Raw genomic sequence first — 13,678 nt, 5'->3', positions numbered from 1 at the left:
AGGTGCTTCTCCTGGTCTCCCATAGGGTGCAGGGCCCAAGCACTTGGGCCATCCTCCACTGCACTCCCTGGCCACATCAGAGAGCTGGCCTGGAAGAGGGGCAACTGGGACTAGAACCCGGTATGCCGGTGCCGCAAGGCGGAGGATTAGCCTAGTGAGCCATGGCGCTGGCCAAGCTAACATTTTTAATCATGGATGACTTTCAGGTCAGGAATAAGGCAATGACTTACACTCAAAGTTTCTAGATTATAAAAGAAAAAGTAAAGATATCTTGGTAAATGAAATGATTGTGTGTATAGGAAAAACTTAAGGCAACTCCTTTTATTCAAAAGCAAGCCATCAGAATAAATAACACTGTATACTTGGGTTTGTACACATCTGTGATAAAGAAAGAAGTAATCATTCACAATGGGAGGAAATATTACAGGCATAAATCTGAAAAGAGTCTAGTATTCAGAATATGTAAGTATGTAAACCAGGTAAATAATAAAAATACAAGAACATAATTGGAAATACATATAACAAGATGTACCAGGCCAACAGACTGAAAACTGGAAACATTGTTGAGAATGTTTTCTATAACAGACTCATAATTTCCAATTTCTTTTTTTGTTTGTTTGTTTAAAGATTTATTTTATTTATTTGAGTTACAGAGAGAGGTAGAGGTCTTCCATCTGTTGGTTCACTCCCCAGAGGGCTGCAATGGCCGGAGCTGTGCTAATCTGAAGGCAGGAGCCATGAGCATCTTCCGGGCCTCCCACATGGGTGCAAGGGCCCAAGCACTTGGGCCATCTTCTAATGCTTTCCCAGGTCATAGCAGAGAGCTGGATCAGAAGAGGAACAGCTGGGACTGGAACCAGTGCCCATATGGGATGCCAGGGCTTTAACCTGCTGTGCCACAGCGCCAGCCCCCATAATTTCCCATTTCAAAACTTACCACAAAGCTATGGTAATCAAGACAGAATGGCATGTGGATAATTTAAGTGTAGATATATGAACCAGTAGAATTGAGAACCCTGAGATACACATTATCACCAACTGGCAAGGGCATTGAAACCAATCAGTGTTAACGGCAATAGTCTCTTCCAGTCAGCGCTGTGGCATAGTGGGATAAACCTCTGCCTGTGGTGCCAGCATCCCATATGGTTCTGGTTCGTGTCCCTGCTGCTCCTGTTTCGATCCAGCTCTCTGCCATGGCCTGGGAAAGCAGTAGAAGATGGCCCAAGTCCTTGGGCCCCTGCACGTGGGTGGGAGACCCGGAAGAAGCTCCTGGCTCCTGGCTTCAGATTGGCTCAGTTCTGGCTGTAGCGGCCATCTGGGGAGTAAACCAGCAGATGGAAAACCTCTTTCTCGCTTTCTCTGCCTCTCTGCAACTCTGCCCTTCAAATAAATAAATAAATCTTTAAAAAAAAATAGATTCCTGTACTTGTTATTCAAAATGTCCTTAAAAGTACAGTACCAAAAGTGCTGTTTTTCCATATTTATTGCATTTTGAACAATTGAGTTATGATTTTTAGACAGTGATGATCATTCTGAATGTCAACCTGCCTGGGTTGAGGAATACCAAATGGGTGGTAAAGCACTATTCCTGAGGATGCTCATGAGGATGTTTTCCTAAGAGTGGATTTTGAGTCAGTGAACTGAGAACGATGGATCCACTCACACCAGTGTGCACGCAAGCCATTTAATCAGTATTGGAAAAGCAGAGGAAAGATGAATTTGCTATCCTTTCTGGAAGTGGGGGACCCCTTTCCTCCTGTCTTTGGGCATCGGAACTCCAGGTTCTCCAGCCGTCGGCTCTGGGACTTGCCCCAGCAGCCCAGGTTTTCAGGCACTGGGCCACAAACTGAGAAGGACACTAGGCCGGCGCTGCGGCTCACTAGGCTAATCCTCCGCCTTGTGGCGCCGGCACTCTGGGTTCTAGTCCCGGTTGGGGCGCTGGATTATGTCCCGGTTGCCCCTCTTCCAGGCCAGCTCTCTGATGTGGCAAGGGAGTGCAGTGGAGGATGGCCCAAGTGCTTGGGCCCTGCACCCCATGAAACCAGGATAGTACCTGGCTCCTGCCATCGGATCAGCGCGGTGCGCCGGCCGCGGCGGCCATTGGAGGGTGAACCAACGGCAAAAGGAAGACCTTTCTCTCTGTCTCTCTCACTGTCCACTCTGCCTGTCAAAAAAAAAAAAAAAAAAAAAAAGAAGAAGAAGAAGAAGAAGTAGGACACTGTCAGCTGCCCTGGTTCTCAGGCCTTTGGCATCCCTGCTTGTCTAACTTGCAGATGGCATATCTCAGCCTCCATAATGTAGTGACCCAGTTCCTGTAATTAATCCCTGTATATCTATGTTTCCTATTTGTTTACTTATCTGGAGAATGTTGATTAAAACATCAGCTTCAAAATTATATATTAGTGTAAGTAAATAAACTCCTGTAACTTTTGTGTCAACTTAGCATTATTAACATTAACTTTAAAGAGCTATCTTAATTTGGGGGGGATCCCTAATGTCAAAGCATCCTTCAAATTTTTCCTATAGATTGTGGCCGTTTAACACAACATATCAGTGGTATGTAAATTAACTTACATGTTGATTTTTATGTTAGAAAAAACTATAATATCATTATTCTGGCTTATATTAAACATTTGTTTCAGAATAAATTCTTGGACCCATCACATTTGTGACCAAGTTCCATATAAGCTTTCCTTTCGCTTCTTGAAACTTGAAATGTAGCTTGTTCAACCACAGTATCATGCCTGTGAGGAAATAAAGATCCATTGCTACTTTTTAAAACATTTACTATTAGGCAAGGATTCTTAAACTGGAGTGAACAATGCAATGAGTCTTGGTAGAACTTGTTCACTATTCATCCAACAATTATTGGCAAAGGGAACACATTAATTTGTCATTGCCTTCTACTTGATTGCACAAGCTGGAGATGACTGCATTTGTATGTATTTACTGAACAACTGAATCCATGAAACTTCACAGTCTGCTTCAGAAAGCTGAGTACATCCATTTTTAAATAAACTTCACCAGTGGAATGAAGCAATAGAGGAGATATCACTCTTGTTTAAATGGAGTCGCCAGTAAAGCCACCTCCTGAGATGCCATATGGGTACCAGTTCAAGTCCTGACTGCTCCACTTCTCATCCAGCTCCCTGCTAATTAGCCTGGAAAGGCAGAGGAGGATGGCCCTAGTGCTTGGGCCCTGCACTCATTTGGGAGACCTGGAAGAAGTTCGTGGCCCCTAGTTTTGGCCTTGCCCAGTCCAGGCCATTGTGGCCATTTGGGGAGTAAACCAGTGGATTGGAGACCTCTTTCTATCTCTCCCTCTCAGTAACTCTGCCTTTCAAATAAATAAATACATATTTTTTAAAAATTCCAACTTATCTGATGTCTTTCCTAACAATCATTCCATTCCCAATAGTTCCAAAGTCTTAACCCAGTCCAACATTACTTCAAAGTTCCAAAGACTTATCTGAGATGCAGGGCAAACTCTCTTAACTATTACACTCATGACATCAAAAACATGACACACTTCCAAGATCCAGTGGTGGGGACAGGCATAGAGTATCCTCAGCTATAAAAACAACAAACACTGGCTGGCGCCGTGGCTCAATAGGCTAATCCTCCACCTAGCGGCGCCGGCACACCGGGTTCTAGTCCCGGTTGCCCCCCTTCCAGTCCAGCTCTCTGCTATGGCCCAGGAGTGCAGTGGAGGATGGCCCAAGTGCTTGGACCCTGCACCCCATGGGAGACCAGGAGAAGCACCTGGCTCCTGCCTTCAGATCAGCGTGGTGCGCCGGCCGCGGCAGCCATTGGAGGGTGAACCAACGGCAAAAGGAAGACCTTTCTCTCTGTCTCTCTCTCACTGTCCACTCTGCCTGTCAAAAACAAAAACAAAACAAAACAAAAAACAACAACAAACACTGTCATCACCAAATCTTTTTTGTTGTTGTTGTTTAATTTAAAAGGCAGAGCTACTAAGAGAGGGAGAGACAGAGATCTTCCATCCACAGGTTCATTCCCCAACTGGCCACAACTGCCTCAGCTGGGGCCAGACTGAAGCCAGGAGCTTCGTCTGGGTCACCAGTGTAGGTGCAGCGGCCCAAACACTTTGGGTCATCCTTTGTTACTTTCCCAGGCACAGAAGATATCCATGGAGCCAGCACTGTGGCACAGCACCAGCATCCCATTTGAGTGCTGGTTTAAATCCCAGCTGCTCCACTTCCAATCCAGCTCTCTGCTATGGCCTGGGAAAGCAGTGGAAGATGGCCCAGGTCCTTGGGCCTCTGCACGTGGGTGGGAGACCTGGAAGAAACTCTGGCTTCTGGTTTCGGATTGGCACAGCTCTAGCCGTTGTGGCCATCTTGGAAGTGAAACAGCAGATGCAAGACCTCTCTCTCTCTCTCTCTCTCTGCCTCTCTGTAACTTGGCTTTTCAAATAAATAAATAAATCTTTAATAAATTCTTCAATATGTTTATTGAAAACAGTTCAGCATACAGGCATGAGTTTATTTTTGGATTCTCTATTCTTTTCCATTGATAAATCATTTCATTAAAACCATACTATGGGGGCTGATGCCATGGCTCACATGGTTAATCCTCCGCCTATGGGGCCAGCATCCCATATGGCGCCGGTTCTAGTCCCGGTTGCTCCTCTTCCAGTCCAGCTCTCTGCTGTGGCCCGAGAGGGCAGTGGAGGATGGCCCAAGTGCTTGGGCCCCTGCACCTGCATGGGAGAAGAAGCACCTGGCTCCTGGCTTTGGATCAGAGCAGCTCTGGCCACAGTGGCCATTTGGGGAGTGAACCAACGGAAGGAAGACCTTTCTTTCTGTCTCTCTCTCTCATTGTCTATAACTCTACCAGTCAAATAAAAAAAAAAAAAAACCCATACTATGGGTGAAATATACAGAAATCACCAAATAAAATTATAGAGATTATGATTATTCCAAATATATTATTAATTATGTGGACCAATTTTCCAATATAAGAAAGAATAAAATATGGATTTAATGATTTAAAATTAAGCTATATTTTTATAGAATATATATAAGTATATATAGAAATAATGAAAGTAGAAAAAATAAAATTCATATGCTAAGCAAATACTAACAGGAAATTTTACATGTTTCTATTAATATCAATTTGTTTTTAAAAGGGAATTAGTAGAAAAAGAACTCACATTAATAAAAGGTTTGATACATATGAAAAGTATGTTACAAACTCATAATCAATAACATAAAGTCTAATGATTATAAAGCAAAAACTTACCTAAGCATAACAAATAGAAAAAAATATAGGGGCCAGCACTGTGGTGCAATGGATTAACGCCCTGGCTTGAAGCGCTGGCATCCCATATGGGTGCTTTTCAAGACCTGGCTGCTCCACTTCCAATCCAGCTCTCTGCTATGGCCTGGGAAGGCAGTGGAAGATGGCCCAAGTCCTTGGGCCCCTGCACCTATGTGGGAGACCTGGAAGAAGCTCCTGGCTCCAGATCGGTGCAGCTCCAACTGTTGTGGCCAACTGGGGAGTGAACCATTGGATGGAAGACCTCACTCTCTCTGCCTCTCCTCTCTCTGTGTAACTCTGACTTTCAAATAAAATAAATCTTTAAAAAAAGAAAAAAATCTACCGAAACAGAATATTTTTTTATTTGACAGGTAGAGTTATAGACAGTGAGAGAGACAGACAGAAAGAAAGGTCTTCCCTCCAGCCCCTAAAACAGAATATTTTTAATACCTCTCTCATTAATAAGTTAGTAAACCAGGAGTCTAGCCCAAATGAAAGTACAATATGTGTTTCTAAAAACCACAGGTAAAAATCCCACCAAAAAAATGCTACAACCAAAAATATCTGAAGCCTTCCACCCTTATAGATTTGTCATCTCATTATCCTCTTACCAAAAATTTCAGCATCTTAATATGCCTGAACAGACAAGGAAGTATGACTACTTCTGTATGGTTAGGATAAGTAATACACAGTGCTATTATAAATAAATGTTTCAATTAGCTTAACATAATAAAAGTGTATTTTCATTTTACAATCCAGTTAAATGATCAATTTATATGGTCACTTAGGGGCCCAGGTCACTTTGACCTAGTGATTTCTCTATGCCAAGGGACCTTAAATCCAATGCTGTATCTTTGCACCCATCCAAAATTTGGTGGCAAAGAAAGAATAGAGAAGGTTGTAAAAGTTTTTATAGGCCTGGCTTGGGAGTACTTGTTTTACAGGATTCATTAATGTAGCCAGGTGCTATTTCAGAGACTGGAAATGATCATATAAGACAACAAAATATTTTCAGGAAACACAGCATCCAAGAAAATCACTCTTTAGTGGATGCTTCTATAAGTTTTTTCAAGCATGTATGAGTTATGCAATCTATTCCTTATGATACAGAATGGTAGAATTTCCCCCTAAAACATTCTTTCTTCTTTGTAGTCAACTCTTCTGCCCCAATTCCCACCTTCAGCCTCTGGAAACTACAGACCTATTTTCTTTTCTTTTTTTTTTTTTTTTTTTTTTTGACAGGCAGAGTGGACAGTGAGAGAGAGTGAGAGTGAGAGTGAGAGAGAGAGAGAGAGAGAGAGAGAGAGAAAGGTCTTCCGTTGTCGTTGGTTCACCCCGCAATGGCCACCGCGGCCGGCGCACTGCGCTAATCCGAAGCCAGGAGCCAGGTGCTTCTCCTGGTCTCCCATGCAGGTGCAGGGCCCAAGGACTTGGGCCATCCTCCACTGCACTCCCTGGCCACAGCAGAGAGCTGGCCTGGAAGAGGGGCAACCGGGACAGAATCCAGCGCCCCGACCGGGACTAGAACCCGGTGTGCCGGCACTGCAGGCGGAGGATTAGCCTATTACAGATCTATTTTCTATCTTCTTTCGTCTTTTTCAAAATATCATAGGGGCCAGTGGCATGGTGCAGTGGCTTGAGACGTGGCTTGCAATGCTGGCAACCCATAGCACTGGTTGTAGTCCTGACCGCTCCACTTCCAATCCAGCTTCCTGCTAATGTATCTAAAAAAGCAGTGGATGATGGCCCAAGTACTTAGGCCCTTACAACCCATGTGAGAGTCTCAGATGGAGCTCCAGGATCCTAGCTTCAACTGTTGTGAACATCTGGGGAGTGAACTAATGGATCGAAGATCTCTTTTTCTCTCCCTGTCACTCTGCCTTTAAAATAAACTGTAGGCTGGCGCCACGGCTCACTAGGCTAATCCTCCGCCTGCGGCACTGGCACCCCAGGTTCTAGTCCCAATTCAACAGGTTTTCAACAATATGCAAAGTTCCTGGAATTCTCCTCAATTCTGGTGGGGATAAAAAATGTATACCCACCCCCACCCCATGTGAAAGGTAGTTTGGCAGATATTTTTTTCTTTCAATTTTTATTGAAAGGCCAAGAGAGAAACAGAAAGAGAACCTCCATCTGCTTCTAAACTCCCCAGATGCTTCCAATATCTGGGTCTGGGGACAGGCCAAAGCCAGGATCCCAGGATTCCATCTGGGTTTCCTACAGGGTACAAGGACCCAAGTAGTTGAACCATTACCTACTGACTTCCAGAATACACAATAGCAGGAAGCCAGAATTGGAAGTGGGTCCAGGACTCAAACCCAGGCACTTGAATATGGGATGCAGGCAACTCAAGCAGCATCTCAACTCTTTTGCCAGATGCATGCCCCTTGGTTGTTTAAAGTTAAACACAGTTTTACCATACAAACCAGCAATTCTCCTGAATATTTATACAAGTGAAAAGAAAAGTCAAATTCATAAGAAAGCCAGTGTAAAGATTTTTTAACGTCTTTATTCATAATCATCAAAAGCTGGAAACAGGGGCTGGTGTTGTGGCGCAGCAAGTTAAGGCTCTGCGGCGCTAGCATCCTATATGGGCTCTAGTTTGTGTCCCCGCTGCTCCACTTCTGATCCAGCTCCTGGTTGATGTGCCTGGGAGGGCAGCGGAGAATGGCCCAAGGGCACCTGCACCCATGTGGGAGACCTGGAGGAAGCTCCAGGCTCCTGGCTTCGGCCTGGCCCAGCCCTGGCCATTGTAGCCATTTGGGGAGTGAATTCCAACTTATAAATCTTTTAAAAAAGATATAACTCTTTTAAAAAAGCTGGAAACAACCCATATGTCTCTTTAATTAACAAACAAAACAAAGAAACTGCTTTCAATGGTAAATGGAACAAGGTAAGGATCTCTACTATGTGTACCTATGTATTTCACCTCATACTGAACTGTGATCTTAGTTTCATCCTGTTGTTTTATTTTTTTTAATTTTTAAAAAGATTTTATTTATTTTATTTGAGAGGTAGAGTTACAGTGAGAGGGAGAAACAGAGAGAAAGGTTTTCCTTCTGTTGGTTCACTCCCCAAATGGCTGCAACAGCTGGAGCTTTGCCAATGCAAAGCCAGAAGCCAGGTGCTTCTTCCCAGTCTCCGATGTGGGTGCAGGGTCCCAAGGACTTGGGCCATCTTCCACTGCTTTCCCAGGCCATAGCAGGGAGCTGGATTGGAAGTGGAGCAGCTGGGACTAGAATTGGCACCCATATGGGATGCTGGCACTGCAGGTGGAGGATTAACCTACTGCGCCACGGCAGCGGTCCCCAGAACCTGTTGTTTTAGAAAGAAGAGTTTGCTATTTTGTTTTCATTTTCTCATTTCAACAAACTATTAGTTTTCTTCGAGGAAACGGTGGAAAGAGAACAGAGTTGATTTCTGGTGGATGTGTGAGATTGAAATATCTATTAGGCTGGGCCAGCATTGTGGCACAGTAGGTTAAGCCTCTGCCCACAATGCCCAGCAGACCATATGGGCACCAGTTCAAGACCTGGCTGCTCTACTTCTGATCCAGCTCTCTGATGGCCTGGGAATGCAGAGGAAGATGGCCCAAGTGCTTGGGACCCTGCACCTACATGGGACACCTGGAAGAAAGCTCCTGGCTCCTGGCTTCAGATTGACTCAGCTCCGGCCATTGAGGCCATGTAGAGAGTGAACCAGCGGAAGACCTTTCTGTCGGTCTCTCCTCCTGTCTCTGTAAGTCTGCCTTTCAAATAATAAATAAATAAATAAATAAATAACAGGTTAAAAGACTGAAAAAAGATGATTCAAATAAAACAGTCTTTTTTTTTTAATTTTTTTTTTAAATTTTTTTGACAGGCAGAGTGGACAGTGAGAGAGAGAGAGAGAGAGAAAGGTCTTCCTTTGCCTTTGCCGTTGGTTCACCCTCCAATGGCCGCCGCGGCCGGCGCACTGCGGCCGGCGCACCGCGCTGATCCGATGGCAGGAGCCAGGAGCCAGGTGCTTTTCCTGGTCTCCCATGGGGTGCAGGGCCCAAGCACCTGGGCCATCCTCCACTGCACTCCCGGGCCACAGCAGAGAGCTGGCCTGGAAGAGGGGCAACCGGGACAGAATCCGGCGCCCCGACCGGGACTAGAACCCAGTGTGCCGGCGCCGCTAGGCGGAGGATTAGCCTAGTGAGCCGCGCAAATGAGACATTCTTTATCACTAAGCTGTTTCATCTGTGCCCTAGATTACAAAAGCAAAATCAATCAATTCTGAGCACAGTGCTTCTTGAAAAGCCCAAGGAAGATTGATGGGACTCATAGTGCATATCCATTTCCTGACATTAGGCAAAAGTTACATCCAATATATTCTTTTTTTTTTTTTTTTTTTTTTTTTTTTTGACAGGCAGAGTGGACAGTGAGAGAGAGAGAGAGAGACAGAGAGAAAGGTCTTCCTTTGCCGTTGGTTCACCCTCCAATGGCCGTCGCGGCCGGTGCGCTGTGGCCGGCACACCGCGTTGATCTGATGGCAGGAGCCAGGTACTTCTCCTGGTCTCCCATGGGGTGCAGGGCCCAAGCACTTGGGCCATCCTCCACTGCACTCCCAGGCCACAGCAGAGAGCTGGCCTGGAAGAGGGGCAACCGGGACAGAATCCAGCGCCCCGACCGGGACTAGAACCTGGTGTGCCGGCGCCACAAGGTGGAGGATTAGCCTAGTGAGCCGCGGTGCCGGCTACATCCAATATATTCTTAGTAGAATAGACCTCTGACCATTTTAAAGACAAAATTATAGGGGCCGGCGCTGTGGTGCAGCGGGTTAAGCTGCCACCTGTGATGCTGGAATCCCATATGGCACAAATTCTAGTCCCAGCTGCTACCTCTCTGGTTCAGCTCCCTGATGTACCTGGGAAAGCAGCAGAAGATGGCCCAAATGCTTGGGCCCCTGCACCCATGTAGGGGCAGTTACAGCCATTTGGGGAATGAACCAGCAAATGGAAGATTCCACCACCCCCAACTTTGCCTTTCAAATAAATTAATTAATTAAAAAAAAAACTTTGACAATACCTACATCTACTCTGCTAACAGAATCTGAGGGAGGTGGTTGGTCAAAATATAAAGAAAAAAATAAAGATTGAATCCCAGAGAAGAAATGAGGTTGATGCAAGACTGAAGGGTGTCAATCATATTTGAGGACCATCAAAATGATTCAAGGACACACACTAAGGATGAGAGCTCTGTTTCACATCCTAAAAGTTTTTCTGCCTGAATCAAAGTGTAGAAGAAAAGAGAAAATATTCCAAGAACCGCTCCTCATAACTGGACAACTGATCTTGGTTCATACAGAGAACAGTCATAATACTTTAAAAAATGTTGTGCCTTTACATTGCAACTCACACAGGATATAGCAGCCAGGGCATGTGATTGGCTACAGTATGGTAACAAATACAACTTGAAATATTAGTGCTTAGTAGAAAACAAGTTTGTTTATCCCTCTTGCCTATTCCATTGTGGGGAAGGTGTGTCCCATCATCGTCCAGCTTAAATTTAGCCAGAATACACGGGGAAGAAATCAACCCAGAAGTAAAACAGTTTACTCTGTCTTCTACTCCGCGGGCAGAACCAGTCTCGGCACCTGCAACTGTGAAGAGAATGAGAAATGCCGAGGTGTGCTGGAAGATGGGTGGGTATTAATGTTCTCTGCCACAGTGTATTTGTGTAACATCAAGCATTTCTGCTTTTTACACATGGTTATGATGTTTAGCTAAAAGGACTATTTCTTTTAAGGCAAATGCATTATCCCAAACATTTTGTAAATATACTGTCAGAAACCCATAGCTTTGTACTTACATTCTGTGTTGTTGTGCTCTGGGATATGTTTGAGATGTTGGATTATTTATTTGTAAATCACCTCCTACCTTGGCGGCTTGAGACAGCAGACGTCTACCATTTCACAGTTTTGCTGTGCATCAGGAGTTTGAACGTGGCTGAGCTGCGTACCTCTGGCTCAAGGCCGGCCTCTCATGAGGTTGCAGCCACAATGTTGTCCAGGATGAGGACGCATCTGAAGGCTCAAGTAGGAAAGAATTCACTTCCAGGCACATTCACATGGTTACCGGCAGGATTCAGGTCCTCACATGTTATAGCACTGAAGGCCTCAGGTCCTCTGTGGAACAGAGACTTTCCTCAAATCCTGGCATATGTGTCTGTCCACAGAGCACCTCACAATATGGCAGCTGGCTTCCCTCAGAGCAAGTAAGCAAGCTAACAGGAGAGAAAAGCCAGAGATGGAAGCCACAGGCTTCTGTAAGCCACTCTCAGAAGTCACGGCCATGCTTGTCATTTGCCATTTTGCATCCTGTGGAAGTGAATCAATAGGTCCAGTCCATGCTCAAGGGGAGAGGATTACACAAGGGCATGCAGGAATCACTGGGAACCATCCTGGAGTCTGCTTACCAAGATGTTCTTCTATGCCACTTTATTTCTGACTATCGAATTTTCTCATTTATTTTATTCCTTTTTTCTTTTAAAATTTAGGATAAAAAATCACTTTAGTGCTAAGAATCATACATGTTTTAGAACCTTAAGTCAGACATTCTTCATAGGCCATGAGGTTGAACATGGCATATAGACAATGAAGATAGTGAAGCATCGAGAGATGAAACCTTTAGTAGGTCCAAGTTGCACAGTCATCTAAAATACAATGAGTACAGCCTTTCTTTAAATATCTAGTGTCAACAATGTTACATATACTTTTCTAGTTGATCTCTTATAGGACTTGCTGGCTAATTTTTATTCCACCTGCTACTGTATTGTCAAATAAAACATGTTTGGGTAAATGAAATTGTCTGTTGGAAAATTTGAGTGAAAGCATGATGTATTAGCAATGACATTTAAATGACACTCCCACTCATAGAGAACTTCATTGTTCTCATCAGGGGCTAGAGTTATACTGGGGAACAAACAGTCCTAAATATTAAGTGGCATAAAGCTACTAAGATTCATTTCCTGCTCCTGCTGTATGTCATTCACAGCTGGAATGTAGGCACTGAAGGAGGTGGAGTGGTTGGGGGAGAACTTTCTTACTGTTGTCACTCAGAGACTCAGGCTAGTTGAAGAACCCCACCCCAATGTTGGTCAGTGGCCACAGGAAACAGAAAGTCCTGGAAGATCTTGTAGCCTAAGTTTAAGATTTGGTCTAGGAGTGAAGGATTTCATTTCCATTCTCAACTCATAAGCCACAACTACTTCCCAACTACATGAGGACAGCAAGTTCAGTTTTTCCATGTGTCCAGGGTAGACCGGAACAAGAAACATTTATAAATAGCACTAATGTCAATTCCCCTCTGGCATTGCAGATTCCAGCAAGTATCACTCTAAGGAAGATTTTGATCTTTATTTCCAACTTGAAAGCCAGTCATTAAATCATATATTCAAATTTAGGTTTAAAATAATAACAATTAATATTCTTTCTTCAACTCCCTATATATTCTTGGAATTCCATTCTACATGCTTGGATCTTTGAGCTCTCAGATGCAGGTTTTGCTAAGCCCTGTGCAGATTTGCTTTTGTCACCAGTAATCCAAAGGAAGCACCATCAAAGTATTTGTACATCACATGCCAAATGGGACTGGGTATTGGTCTCTTAATACCTAAATAATGATCATTGGCTTTCATATGTTCTCTGAATTCTAAAGTGTCCTATGAAATACAGATATTGAGTTATTTGAGACAACATACAACAAAGAGTAACTAGCCTGCAAGGGGTCTTCAAATTATTCATGAAAAAATGTATTGAATTCAAACACATTTTGCACCAAAATAAGCGTATCTTTTAATAGCATTTTCTACAAACATTTTTTTTTTTGACATGCAGAGTGGACAGTGAGAGAGAGAGAGACAGAGAGAAAGGTCTTCCTTTGCCGTTGGTTCACCCTCCAATGGCCACCGCGGCCGACGCGCTGCAACTGGCGCACCGCGCTGATCCAAAGGCAGGAGCCAGGTACTTCTCCTGGTCTCTCATGGGGTGCAGGGCCCAAGCACTTGGGCCATCCTCCATTGCACTCCCTGGCCACAGCAGAGAGCTGGCCTGGAAGAGGGGCCACCGGGACAGAATCCGGCGCCCCGACCGGGACTAGAACCCGGTGTGCCGGTGCCGCAAGGCGGAGGATTAGCCTATTGAGCCACGGTGCTGGCCTCTACAAACTTTTTGAAGTTTCCTAATATATAAAGTCCTTCTTTTAAAAAAATTATTTGAGAAGCAGATAGACAGACAGAGAGATCCTGTGCTACAACTCAATACTGTCTCCAAACCCCACATTCTTTTTTTTAACTTTTATTTAATGAATATAAATTTCCAAAGTACAGCTTATGGATTACAATGGCTTTTTCCCCCCCATAACTTCCCTCCC

The 13,678-nt window shown here is 44.3% G+C and overlaps 1 long non-coding RNA gene across 2 annotated transcripts in view; it reads right to left on the bottom strand.

Annotated features, from left to right (window-relative positions):
- Positions 1-13,678, bottom strand: part of LOC138844972 (uncharacterized) — a 38,885-nt gene that overhangs the window by 17,507 nt on the left and 7,700 nt on the right. The gene's annotated exons all lie outside the window — the stretch shown is intronic.

This window comes from Oryctolagus cuniculus, chromosome 13 (assembly GCF_964237555.1).
Source record: "Oryctolagus cuniculus chromosome 13, mOryCun1.1, whole genome shotgun sequence".
NCBI lineage: Eukaryota > Metazoa > Chordata > Mammalia > Lagomorpha > Leporidae > Oryctolagus > Oryctolagus cuniculus.
This window is presented reverse-complemented; position numbering and strand designations above follow the sequence as displayed.